Below are 13,698 nucleotides of genomic sequence, written 5' to 3' on the forward strand. Positions count from 1 at the left end.
GTGGCCTCTCCCGTTGCGGAGCACAGGCTCCGGACGCTCAGGCTCAGCGGCCATGGCTCACGGGCACAGCCGCTTTGCGGCATGTGGGATCCTCCCAGACCGGGGCACGAACCCATGTCCCCTGCATCGGCAGGCGGACTCTCAACCACTGCGCCACCAGGGAAGCCCCCGCGTCTTCTTAATGATCAATATATACAGCCGATCAGACTGACAATGAATTTAGGCATTAAGATAATGAGAATGAGTCACATATTTATTTAAAATTTTGGTGTGTGTCATAGACACAAAGCAACAGGAACATTGCTGGGAATTTTTGTATAGAAACTAGCCTCTGCCGTACGTAGTTTCTCTAAGTCATTTTCTTTCCCATAATACTATATTTCTTTTTATAAATTTATTTATTTATTTATTTATTATGGCTGTGTTGGGTCTTTGTTGCTGTGTGTAGGTTCTCATTGCGGTGGCTTCTGTTGTTGCGGAGCACGGGCTCTAGGCGTGCAGGCTTCAGTAGCTGTGGTTCGAAGGCTCTAGGGCACAGGCTCAGTAGTTGTGGCGCACGGGCTTAGTTGCTCCGCGGCATGTGGGATCCTCCCGGACCAGGGATCGAACCCGTGTCTCCTGCATTGGCAGGTGGACTCTCAACCACTGCGCCACCAGGGAAGCCCCTGTATTTCTTTTGAATTGTATTAATCTTTCTAATGTTGGACCTTTTAATTGAGTTTAATAAGTATTATTGAGTATCTGTTATGTGTTCTCAGGGCAGATGGGGATAAAAAACTATAAGATGTATAAAAATATAAGATACATCCTCATGAAGCTCAGACCTTAGCAAAAGAGCCACGACTCACTCATAAGAATATGGCAGATGGTGCTCAGCTTCCGGCCGGAGCCGTGCACTACGGTAGCTCTCTGGTTCAGGGAATTAAGAGACTTTGAGGATTGGGATTGTAATAATCAGAGAGTTCATGGAAGAGGGAGGACTGAAGGAGGACTTGGTCACTGTGGATCATTCAACCAAGAGGGAAGAGAAGCAGCCTGGTCTGGCCCGGAAGGCGGGAATGAGCCTGCCATGAGCCTAGCCAGTGAGGACCACGCAGGGCTTGGAGGACGCTGGGCCTCTATTCCAGCCAGAGCCAGGCTCCTCCTCGGGGCCTGGGTCCCTTAAGGTTCCCCTGGGGACACGCTACCTGCTCTGTTACAGAGTCACCTTGGCTGAGGGCTTCCTTCAGGGGACCCTAGTCTGTGGTGCCCCAGCCCTGGCTTGGCTGCTACCTGGCTGGCCTTCTGCTTCCCTGGGCTTGCCCGTACCTGGCCTCTGCCTCTCTACCTGATTGTTTATTCTCACATACCTGCCCCCCTCCCCTTTACACTCTGCCTGGCGGGTGTGGTTTGACAGGGCCCCGGGATGAGCCAGGTGCTGTGTGAGGTCAGTACCTGGTGATTCACAATGGGTGATTCTGAGCTGAGAAGTGGAATGGAAGGGTAGGAAGCCAGGAACGTGAGTTTGTACGTTGATGCCAAGAGTGTATCAAGAGTTCTGAAAACCAGAATTCAGGGAGGACCTCAAGGCTGAAGCTGGGGCCGTAGTCAGGGATGGGAGCCCAGTGTGCTGATTCATCTTGCAATGGCCCAGCAAATCCTGCCCACACCTATAGCTCTTTTGGATAAAGCAGTGGCGGCGTTCCTGCCCTGGGTCTTGAGGGTGCTGCTGAGGGTCGCCAGCCGAGGCTCCCACCCATCGCGTCAGGTCTGCGTGGCCACACACCGCCTGCCTTAGCGTGCTCCAGTGCTTCTGGAACTGAGGCCTGGCAGATCCAGGAGCTCAGGCCTTCCTGGAGTCAGAGCCCTGGATCACCAGCCACCAGGAAGTGGAAGAACTAGAATAACAGTATTTGTGTTCCCCTCCCACAGAAGCGACTGCCTAATCTGTTGTTGCCCTGACTCTTCTAAGCCTGGGGTGGGTCACCTACGGCCCGCCAGCCAGGCACGGCCCACTGCTTGTTTGGGGTGGACAAGCTGAGATGGTTTTCACATTTTAAAATGACTGGAAAAAATTGAAAGAAGAATAGTATATTTTGCCTCGTAGAGATGATATAGAATTCAGATTTCAATGTCCCTAAATTAAGTTTTACTGGAACATAGTCATGTTTATTTATTTCCAGATTGTCTATACCAGCTTTTGCGCTACAAGGGCAGAGTTGAATAGGTGCGTCAGAAACCGTAATGTATTTACTTTCTGACCCTTTACAGAAAAAAATTTGCTATCCTCTGGCCTAGGCAATTGATTGACACAAGTGTTTGAAAAATTTGAGATGTGGAACTTTTTCCCTCATAAAGAAAATAGGATTGAAGGATGAGTAGGATTTAAATAAGCAAGAGAGGAAGAGAGGAATTTTCTAGATTGAGACAGAGAATTGGTCATAGTCTAGTTGGATTTTTCTGTTCATCTATTTAACTTTCAGTTAAAGCTAGATATGACATTGAGGCTATTTCATTTCAGGAATCTAATTATTAGGGTTGTCTTTAAAATGAGGCATCCAGGCTTCTCAGGTTAATGTAAATGTTGGAACAAATCAGCACCAAATTAAAATATAGCCTGCATTTTGGAACTTTCTTCTTTTTACTTGGCACTGGGTGTGAACTATTTTGTTTTAAACCAAAAAAGCATTTTGTTTTAAATCAAGTAAGCATTGAAGATTTGCCATGAGTAAGCTATGGCATTTAATCTTGGCAGCATTTTCCCAATCTGGTGGGGACTTTTGATACTGTTGAGTGAAAACTGGTGAAAGTTGGAGATGCGGGTTCTAATTGTACTAGCTAGCTGAGCCAGGGCAGGCTGTGGGATACTAGGGTAAAAATACACTCCAAATCTCAGGGTTTAGTGCAATAAAAGTTTATTTCTCACTCACCCAGAGTTGGATTGCATGAGTGTGGCTTTGCTGCCTCCCCCATCTTTTGACACCTACGTCTCACACTGTGGCTTCCTGGTTGCTTCAATATGTGAAAAAGAGTTGAGAACACACACCCATTCTTAGGTGCCTTAGACCAGAAGTGACTCAGACCAATTCCACGTCCACAGTCCATTGGCCAGAACTAGTCACATGACCCTGTCTCGTTGCTGGGAGGGTAGGAAGTAGGGAGCAGCGTGAGGTACGTTTGGGGTTCCCACTGCCCCTGCAGCACTGTATCACTGTGGGAAAGCCCAAACTTTTATCTGTACTTTTGTCTGCTCATGATTAAAGGGTAATTAACCCAGACCTACATTTTTTCACACAGTTTATGAAAGGCTTAAAAAGATGTACGAAAGATCTCTAAAAGGTATAACGAGTTGTAAAATATGTAAGATATAATCGTTACCTAACTTCTTTACCGGGTCTTGAATGGTGATGGGCTGGAGTTGGGAGAGTCACACATGCGCCAGTGTGCCTGGAAGCATCCTAGCGTTTGCCAGTTGACCCGACAGAATTATAATACAGCCCTTCCTTTCACACCTGGAAATATGCTGGTATGGACAATACATGACATGATCACCCCAGCTTCACCCCACTGGTCATCCTTGAAGATTAATGTTAGCTGCTGTTTATCGAGCCTCTTCCAGAGGTCACACTGTCCTCAGCTTCTGCCTACCTTCTTTCATTTAGTTCCCCAAAGAAATCTGTGAAGTAGGTACGAGTAATCTCATTTTAAGATGAGGTAACAGACGCAGAAAGGTTTAAACTGTGCATGATCACAGCTAGAGAGTGGCACCACTTTGCTTTGAACCCAGCTCTTTCTTGCTCTCTCCAGCTCTTGCACGTGACTGCCTCACTCATCCTTTACGAGGATTGTGCCCTTGACCACGTGGGGCCCCCTTTCCCTGACACTGGCTTGGGAATCTGTTCCCAGACCACACACAGGGAGAAGGGTACAGCTCTGCGTGGTGAGTCCAGCCCTTTTTGACCCCGATGAGAAGACAAGTCATGGAATCATGAAGGGGTTCTCCGGAGCCAGCAGTTAACAGGTTCAGGGTGGCAAGCTCTGCTCCTGACTTTAACTTGGTCCCTTTCTGCTTGCTTCCCTAATGTTGACAACTGCAGCTTGTTTTAAAAATGGGCACCACCTTTATATATAGGGAGAAAAGATTTTATTTTGAAATCTAGGGTGGAGTAGAACTCCAGCCAGTGAAGACTTGCCATGTGCTGTGCAGTTGATCCAAACAGGCATCTTCCCAACTTAAACAGTGAGTAGAAACTGAGCTCCATTTTCAGGAAGTTTGTTTACAAGTTTGTTTATTTAAAAAGAAAAAAAATAAAGCCAAACCACAACCAACGACCAGTTTGCTTGAAGAATTATATCAGACAAAACCCCATCTACTCAGGAGATGGTTTTAATTTCCCTGGTTCCTGGCCTTCCTAATCACTGTTCAGAACTGACCCCACGGAATCAAAGGAAATAGTCTCTGAAAAATGGACCAAATGTATCAGAAGCATCTATTGCAATGCTTGCTTCAAGAAACCCCCCAGAAAATTATACATGTGGTTTCTAGATGTACAAAAAAACCAAAGGAATTCCATTATGAAAGAAAAATTAGATGGAAATTTCGAATCCCATCTCATAAACAATATAGGAATAACTTTTAAATATTCTGCTTTAAGCATGCATTTAATTTGTGCTCTGGGAACCAAATAATCTTGCTAAGATAAAACATTCTAATAATGATTTATGTAAATTTATTTGTACAAAGTAATGGTGTAGTTGCCTATAGCAAATTGCTTGGAATATGAAATGACATTTATGAGGTCTTTTTTTCCCCCCTCTGAATGAATACAGTGGAGAAAATAAGAGACTCCAGAAAGGAAAACAGAAATCCATGTTCAAAATGGAGTCTGAGGCCAGAAGAGGCAGAGGCAGCTGGACAGGTTAGGGGGTGTGTAAATAGTGGAGAAACTCAATTCAATATGTTTTCCTGTGATGGTCTCATTATTTGAGGCATTTGTAAAGCCACACAAAGAGTGTGTGTGTTAGATTCTTAGAAGGCTAGAATCCTTTATTTTAGTGATCATAAACTGCGCAGACACCAAAGCTCTTTCAGAATAGCCGACGACAGATCACTTGTTGTCAGTGTGCCCTGAGAGGGTACTTACAACATGCAGTGCCAAGAGGCCAAATGTAATTAAAAATCGGGCAATTAATCTCAGTTCCCAGTTACTTTAATGCCAAGGGAAGTTATGCTTGAGTCATAAATGGGGCCCAAATGTTAATAAACAAAACAGAAAACTCTCCCAAGAACTGATTCATAGACCTATGGGGAGTTTTCCTATGGCTGCTCGCTTAGCAGGTTTGCTTATGGCTCTCAGGTGTTTCCCGGAAACATTTCATTAAATGGAAATCCCCATATATGTAACAGAGAGAGTTTCTGGATCTGTGCTTTGGCCTTGTAAATAAATGCCCAGTGGAATTTGCCAGAACCTGTACTATTTGGAAAAGATATGACATTAACACCTTGGTTGTAGACGGCATTTAATTTTTTTTTTTCTCCAAGTATTTTTACTGTCTCACTTGGTCGCCACACTCATTTTTGTGAAGAAGAGTTTGTATTCTGTATATAGAGAAACTGAGGGGCCGCAGAATCTCCAAGGAAGGTCACAAAGCGAGACATTGGTGGTGGAGGGGACAGTTTCCCCACTAACGTTTGTCTCATTGTCATCACAAACTAAAGCAGATGAAAGAGATTTGTGAACTTTGGAGGGCTTGCTTTATTTAAAACAAGATCAGAGTTTTGGCCCCTCATAAACCATTGTGGAATTACACCAGCTCTCCTGAGAGAAATGGCTTTGTCTGATTGGACTGAATGACTGCTGTGGTGGTCCAAGGCCTGAGAGAGCAGGCATAAAGCCTCAACAGGACTTGGAAGCAGAGTGAAAACAACGCTGGCTTCTAGGAAAGACGGGATGGCCTTCGTTTTTAGCGGTGCTAGTTAAAGTGCATGCACCTAAAAGCTGTGGTTTCTGGGTTGCTTGTAGTGAGTGACCCAAGGGTGCCAGGGGGAGGCAGTGGATGTTAGGGTTAGCATATCAGCCAGAGTTTCAGATTCCTGTCCCTCCTCTTTCCAGCTGAATGACTTGGGGTGTGATTTCTGAGCTGTGGATTCCTAGAAAATAATGGAAGGTATCTGAGCCTCCATTTCCCAATCTGTAAAAGGGGGATAATGATATTTACCTTACAGAGTTGGCATGAGAATTAAATAAAATAATTCTTATAAAATGTTTGGCACAGGGGGAGGAGGGTTGGGTGAAGGGGATTAAGAGATGCAGACTTCCAGCTCTAAAGTCAATAAGTCGTGGGCATGTAAAATACAGCATAAGGAATAGAGTCAATAGTACTGTAATAATTTTGCATGGGAACAGATGGTTTTGCTTGTCGTGGTAATCCTTTCATAATGTATTCGATTGGCGGATCACTATGTTGTACACCTGAAACTAACATAATGTTGTATGTCAACTATACATCAATAAAAAAATTAAATAAACAAAAGTAAAATACTTGGCACAGTGCTTGGCAGACAGTAAGCGCTCATTTTATGGTAGCTCTTAAAATGATTATAATTGTTGTTACTTAAGAATGTATGTTCCCGGGTGGCGCAGTGGTTTGAATCCGCCTGCCAATGCAGGGGACATGGGTTTGAGCCCTGGTCGGGGAAGATCCCACATGCCACAGAGCAACTAAGCCTGTGCGCCACAACTACTGAGCCCACGTGCCACAACTACTGAAGCCCGTGCACCTAGAGCCCGTGCTCCACAACAGGAGAAGCCACCGCAATAAGCCCATGCACCGCAACGAAACTAGAGAAAGCCCGAGTGCAGCAACGAAGACCCAATGCAGCCACAAAAAAAGAATATATGTTCCTGACTGATAATTGGAAATGAGATGAAAATCCATCTTTTATTTAATGAGAATGAATTGAAAAGACTTCTAAGTCAGTTGTTCCTGTGTACTGCAGATAACAAGGTAGATATGAGAACTCTTTCAACAAAGAGTTCTTCATGCTTGAAAGCCCTTTGCAAGCTGTTTGCCAGGGAGAGAGAGGCCAGATACAGAGCTCTCGTCTCAAGGGAAGAGGGAGATTTTTGCACGCAGGCCCTGAGCTGGCCACTTCAACATATATGGTCTTTGTTTTACAAGAATTCCAAAATTAAGCTGGTCTAAATCCTTAGTTTTTGCTGAAAGCCCTGGTTCGGGTCCAGACTCTGCAAGTTGGTTCCCTTCAGAACCGTCATCTTGGCTGGCGGAAGAGTAGGTTTGTGTCAGAATAAATGGATGGAAATCTTTGGTCATTTGCTCCTTCTGCTGTCTGCGTGCAAAAGACGGCATTCACATTCCTCGCACATGTGTTCTTGGCCCTGGTGGGTCAGGCCCCTAGGCTGAAAGTGTGAATACACCCTTTTGTTAGAATTCATTTCCATTAGAAGCATGCATAGTGCTTTCTTATCAAGGGTTGAAATGAATCCGATGTAAAATGTGTTGAATTTTTTTTTTTGAGATGGCCATATAGTTATGTCACCTTAGAAAAGGTGTTTCACAGAAATTCTCTGAAGGAAGATAAGGAAATGTGAAACATTGTGAAGTGAAATGAGAAGGTAAGTAATAATTCTCAGATTTGGGATCCAATCTGTCTATTTCAGTGGTTCCTGGACACCAGGGGCCCTCCTGTGTGGAAGGTAGGGAGATTCTGAGGGGCCTGCTTGAGTTTACAGTTGATGGGGTGTGGGGAGGAGGGGGGAACAAACAGATATGTACAAATAAGTGTTCAAAGATGAACTTTTCCCCAGTCCAAGGCAAAGAGAAAAATAACCTCAAGATAGTGAGTTCAGTATTCTTTACTTGGAAAAATAAAAAGTTGGCAACCTACGCCTCTCCGAAACTATTTTTGAAATTTTATTGTGGTGCAAAATCACGATCTGGGAACCTCCCTGACTTGGCTTCTCTCGCCCCTTCTCCTTGGTTCCCTTCTCACCTCCCTCTCTCTCCTCCTTACTGGCTTCTACTACTGTTTACTGGAGGTCCGCAGCCTGTGGCTTGTCTTCCTTATTAAACAGGAGATTAGCAAGTGCTAGAGACATAGCATCAATGAAGACTTTCTTCCTGCTTTAGGGAGGAGAGAAGAAACGCATTTGAAACGATGAGTAGACATCTGGCCCCAGCACTCTGGCTTAAGAATACAGTCACACCTTTGTCTCCTGGTAGAAATCGGCAGACCCCATCCCCCCTGCAAAGGCAGAGGGTGAACTGTTACTCCTGGTAAAAAGTGCCATATTGTGCTGTTTCCCTGTAGTGGGCATATTTATGTGTCCACATTTATTTCACTCTCACTCTGGTATATGCATGTGAACTCCCAAAATGGATATTTGGGCATTAACCAGGGACCGAGTCTTTTGAGCCCAAACTCAGAACTGTGCTCAAGTCTCGTAGCTCCATCAGTGGTGGTAGCCACGTAGCTCAGGTGAGAGGTTTTTGGCTTTTAGGATAGAGTCAGGTTCAAAGGAATAATTGCAACTCAGAGCAGGGGCATCTCCCAGAGTCTGAAGAGGTAGAGCTGTTTTGAAGGTGATACCCCTTGAAAGAGAATGGCGTCCAAATTGGTCTCGTTAATATGGCAGCTCATGAGGAAGGAAGGGAAGGCGCTTTTGTAAAGGGCGTAATACACCCCCAAGCCCAGTCAAATGGCCTCTGAATGGTTGGACTTTTAACCGACCTAGGAGAAGATGAGTTTGTTTGTGACATGAACACATCTGACGGCAGGTAGGTTCAGCTCACTCTTTAGCATTTCTTTCTTCTTACTGGAAGCTGAGGAGACTTCACTGCCTTTGACTTTTTTCCTCTGAATACCAGAGGATATCATTACCTCAGATAGAAAACATATTTTTCCAGGTGCACAAAAAGAGGCAGGAAATTGGTTGTAGTTGCTACTGGAAGGTCCAAATGACTTGCCAATTAGAATTTAATAGACTTTCTCTGTGGTTAGTCTGATCTGTGAACGGGCAGCTTCTCTTCTGAATCAGTCTTGGGTGAACTGGTAGAAAATTGGGCAATGCTGTTTGAGACTGCATGATTTCTAGAGGGTTCCAGCATCGGGGGTCCTCTAAGGTAAAGAAGGAAAAGGTTTGTTTTTTTGCAAAGTGGTGTGTGCCTGTGTGATAGGAAGTTAGGTGCTTGATAAATGCTTCTAAATAGTGGCGGCCTAGTATTCTTATGGCATTTAACTTTATCCCTCATGTGAAAGTACCTGAAACATTATAAGAAGATTCTTATAATGTTGTATATATATGTATATTCATGTAATGCAGATGTATATGTAAATATATGTGTATGCAATGTGTGTATAAATGAGCAAATGATGGCATTTGATTCTGGGACAGTTTATAGGATTCATTGATTTCTTGTGCAGATATCTAAATGACCCCCGTTGTAAGTGGTTCCACTTTTGTATTATTCAGTCTCCATTTCTTTTTTAACTCTTCTGCCTGGGACACATAAGTAGTCTCTGGATGTATGTGTGCTTAACTGAACAAAAATGTCAACAACCTGCTATTTATTTTATTAAACAGCTTGAGCAGAGATGTTTGGTCTGATTGCCAGAAATTGTTAGCTTATCACCGAACTGTCCTGATGATTCTTATTATTCAATTTGCGTTGCTTATGATAATAATTATTGCTGCATAAAAGAGCATGATGTTTTATTTGTATAGTTCTTTCATTAATAATTTAATTGACTATTACATCTGAGTGGTTCTGCAATACGTGCACATCAAAATTCTTAGAGATTGGCCCCGGCACCTTGGGAAGTCAGAATATAGATATAAATAGTAAGACTTGAGGCACGGATACGGGTGGTAGGCAGGCCTTTCGACCTTGACATCCAATGGGGTGGCTGTACATTTCCCCTCATATTTATTTCCAGGCATTTTATTGATTCACCCACTGTGACTCTGATCTGGTCATTTTAACAACCTAAGAAATTAGATCATGGTATAGTTATTTTGGTCACTAAAATGACTTAGATTGATACTGATTTCTAAGTGAAAAAGGTAATGATGGCTAAAACAATAAATCTGACCCCAAATGACTGAATCAGTGGCTTCATATACACAGAAGCTGTGTCTTTGGTCCTGGCCTTTAGAAATGGGAAGATTTCATTGGTCACAACTTAGCCAGTGTACCTGGACTACATTGCAACTGTGTGAGACGTATATTTTGATACATTTGCTGTAGAAAAACTTTGTGGATTTTTTTTTTTTAGTGTAGGAGAGTACTGCAAGTTTTGTCTTAATTCATGTTTTATATATTAAATAAAATCGTGAATTAAAATATGCCTTTGGAGGCATGAGAAATGGGGTTGAACCTGACTCTGGGGGGTGTCAACCCATAGTGATGTTCAAAGAGCTGCATTTTATTTTATTTTTTGGCCACGCGTGTGGCATGTGGGATCTTAGTTCCTCCACCAAGGATTGAATCCGCTCCCCGCTGCAGTGGAAGCACAGAGTTCTAACCACTGGACCACCAGGGAATTTGCAAGGAACTGCATTTTAAAACTCTGGATTCAACAGGTAAAGAGAGCCCACAAAGGAGTTCCCATTTGGCCAGTCCAGCTTGACGTCTGGCAGGATGAACTCACGTGTTGATCAAGAATGTCGTGTGGGAAATCTTGCACGTTGGAAAGTGGAGTTTCTTGAGATGATTGCCTTCTCCTCTGCTGGTAGATGATGCATTTGGAGCGGGTTTTAATGTCTGGCCTTGCACCTGGGGACGTGTACACTGGGGCTCAGGAAAGGAATTAGAGGGTTTGGGGGATTGTTTGAGAGCTTAGTTTTATTTAATTTCTTTTAATTTTTAATTAATTAATTAATTAATGTTTTGGCCGTGCTACGTGGCTTGTAGGATTTTAGTTCCCGCGACCGAGGATTGAACCTGGGCCCTTGGCAATGAATGCACAAAGTCCTGATCACTGGACCGCCGGGGAATGCCTGAGAGCTTCGTTTTAAAATTTACCTTTTGGAAAGGAGTTTGGTTTCTCATAATTAAAAATTGTGTCTGCGTCTGTAATAAACAGCTAGGTTCCTAGTACTGCGAATTCTCTGGGTGCACAACCAGTTACTGATTTAGAAGGTCATGTTCTGGTGGCTAAGTGGTACGTGTGTATCACTCAGGGTAGACTAGGTGATGGGTTAACAGATGGCCCCCAAAACTCAGGGGCATAAAACAATGAAGGTTTATTTCTTGCTTACCCTACATATCTATTGAGGTTGGCTAGGGACTGTGCTCCAAGGCATCCTTGACCTCACTCCCGGATGGAGGCAATGGAACATTCCCTGTCACCAAGGCTGAGGGAAAGGAGAAAATGGTGAAGCACGTGCTGGCTCTTAAAGCCATCCAATTTCCGCTCACATTTTATTGGCCAGAGCTAGTCATGTGGCCACACCTAACTTCAACAAGGTGGGAAAACGTTATATAACTGTGTACGTGAAGGAGAGAGCGCTGAAATATTTATAAATAGCTGTGTGATGCCCATAATGTACAACTTCAATATTATAGATAGAACTCTAGAAACCTAGCTCAATGGAAGCAAGTGAGCAGAGCTTATGAGAGAATTCTTTATATCCTTCAGAAAAATGGACCAGTCACCTGAAATGGAGTTGCTTCATCTCTTCATTATTGTCCTCTCCAGAGACTGAACCAGGGAGTGGCTCGGGGCTCTAGCCCCGCAAACTCTCCATCTCACATACAACATAAGCCACTCAAGCAAGCATTCCGTGTGCTTGTTTTGCAGGTGGGCCATCTGTGGAGTCCCGCAGCCATCCCCTTCTTGGCCAACCCTGAGCCCCTTCTCAGCTCCTCCTACACAGACCTTCTGGAGCAGCCACATTGCTTGGTTTCCCCCTCTTGGGTGTTCACTTTTATCTTTCATCCTGTATATTTCAGTTTCCTAAGTGGGCATCTGAAGGTTTCTTCTTTTTCTTCTTTTGTTAAAAAATTTATTTATTTGTTTGTTTTTGGCTGCTTTGGGTCTTTGTTGCTGCGTGCCGGCTTTCTCTGGTTGTGGCGAGCAGGGGCTGCTCTTTGATGCAGTGCGCGGGCTTCTCTTGTTGTGGAGCGCAGGCTCTAGGCGCGCGCGCGGGCTTCAGTAGTTGTGGCACGTGGGCTCAGTAGTTGTGGCTCGTGGGCTCTAGAGCGCAGGCTCAGTAGTTGTGGCACCCTGGCTTCGTTGCTCCGTGGCATGTGGGATCTTCCTGGACCAGGGCTCGAACCCGTGTCCCCTGCTTTGGCAGGTGGATTCTTAACCACTGCACCACCAGAGAAGTCCCTGAAGGTTTCTTCTTACAAAGACGAAGCTCGCTTGTTTGGGGCATTGGTCTGTGTGTACAGCCGACAGTAGGGAAGTTGTTCCTCGCTCTCCAGGCTCAGGGAGGCTCCCGTCGTCCTTGCCTCCGTGCTCTCTGTGTCTTCTGTTCGTCTCTGCCCTGCTGTTCCAGGGTGCTGGCTTTAAGTCTCCCTTTTGGAACTGAATGCTTGGGTTTGGGCTTGGGTTGTTGGTGTAACAGTCCCCATCGGGGCCTTAGTTATGTTCTCCAAGTCCCCCAAAGGAATTTATGTCTACACAAGAGAGCCTCACGGAGCCAGCAAATTCAGCTCTCTGGAATATAACCAGGAGTTAGGGAGAAACAAAACATATCTCAGAGAACAAAAGAGCTTTCTCCAAATCCATGCACTAAACTTTAAGTTGAACCTTGCCGGTTTTGTGTTATTAACGTAGCCACACTCCTAATTAACTCGGTTGTCTGATTTTCGAGAAAACTTAGGCACAAAGAGGTTAAATAGTTTGCCTAAGGTCTCAGAGCTAGGAGTGGTAGAACAGGTTCTTATGATTGGAGACTTAGAAGGATAATCATCATTGTCTATGAAGGTGGCAGTGAGATAAGCGGACAGGCTGGACTGTATTTAACTCTTTTTTTTTTTTTTTTAAAGAAAGTAGTACAGAAATATGTCATAACCGTAGGACGATTCCCTTCAAAATGGCCATGTTTAGTTTTTAATTCTAATGTATGATGAGTATCAGTTGGCTGAGAAATTCCAGCAAGTGGAGCTGTGCTTCCTAATTTGCCAAAGTAATGTGAAGTTACTGGATGTTCTCTTTGCTGAACACCTAGTTTAGCTGGTGTATAAACAGATGCTTATGAAATGCTTTTTTGCACAATCAAGGTGAAGCCTCGACTCAGTCTGTGTCATGATGATCATCCTGGTTCTGGTGTGCTTGGTGTGAGGTGGATGGCTTCAGGAATATCTGGGAGCAGGGGCAGACCCCACCCCATGTCTGAGGATGGCTGCTTCCTACAGGCACATTCTGGCATGGAAGCCGATGGCGACCAGCTGGTTGACATTCACCAAGATCCCCATTTGTGCTGAGTCTCACAGTTTCAAAGCAGTGTCACCCACATGATCTACTTAACTTGAAACAACCCTGCAGGTTAGGCAAAGCAGGTATCGGTGTCATTTCCATCATTCAGGTGGGGACGGTGAGGCTTACAGAGAAGCACCTAAGGTCACAGCACCAGTGAGACCCAGAAGCTGAGCCCCTCACCTAGACCGGCTACTCACACCCCTGTGTTGCTCCGTGGACACCTGCCCTGTCTCTGCCCGTGGGATGTGACCAGAGATCCTTTCCCT

General features: G+C 44.5%; 1 protein-coding gene across 2 annotated transcripts in view; it reads left to right on the plus strand.

The window, feature by feature from the left end:
* Positions 1 to 13,698, plus strand: part of FOXN3 (forkhead box N3) — a 403,658-nt gene that overhangs the window by 104,715 nt on the left and 285,245 nt on the right. The window lies entirely within an intron of this gene.

Source organism: Lipotes vexillifer, unplaced genomic scaffold (assembly GCF_000442215.2).
Source record: "Lipotes vexillifer unplaced genomic scaffold, Lipotes_vexillifer_v1.1 scaffold751, whole genome shotgun sequence".
Classification (NCBI taxonomy): domain Eukaryota; kingdom Metazoa; phylum Chordata; class Mammalia; order Artiodactyla; family Lipotidae; genus Lipotes; species Lipotes vexillifer.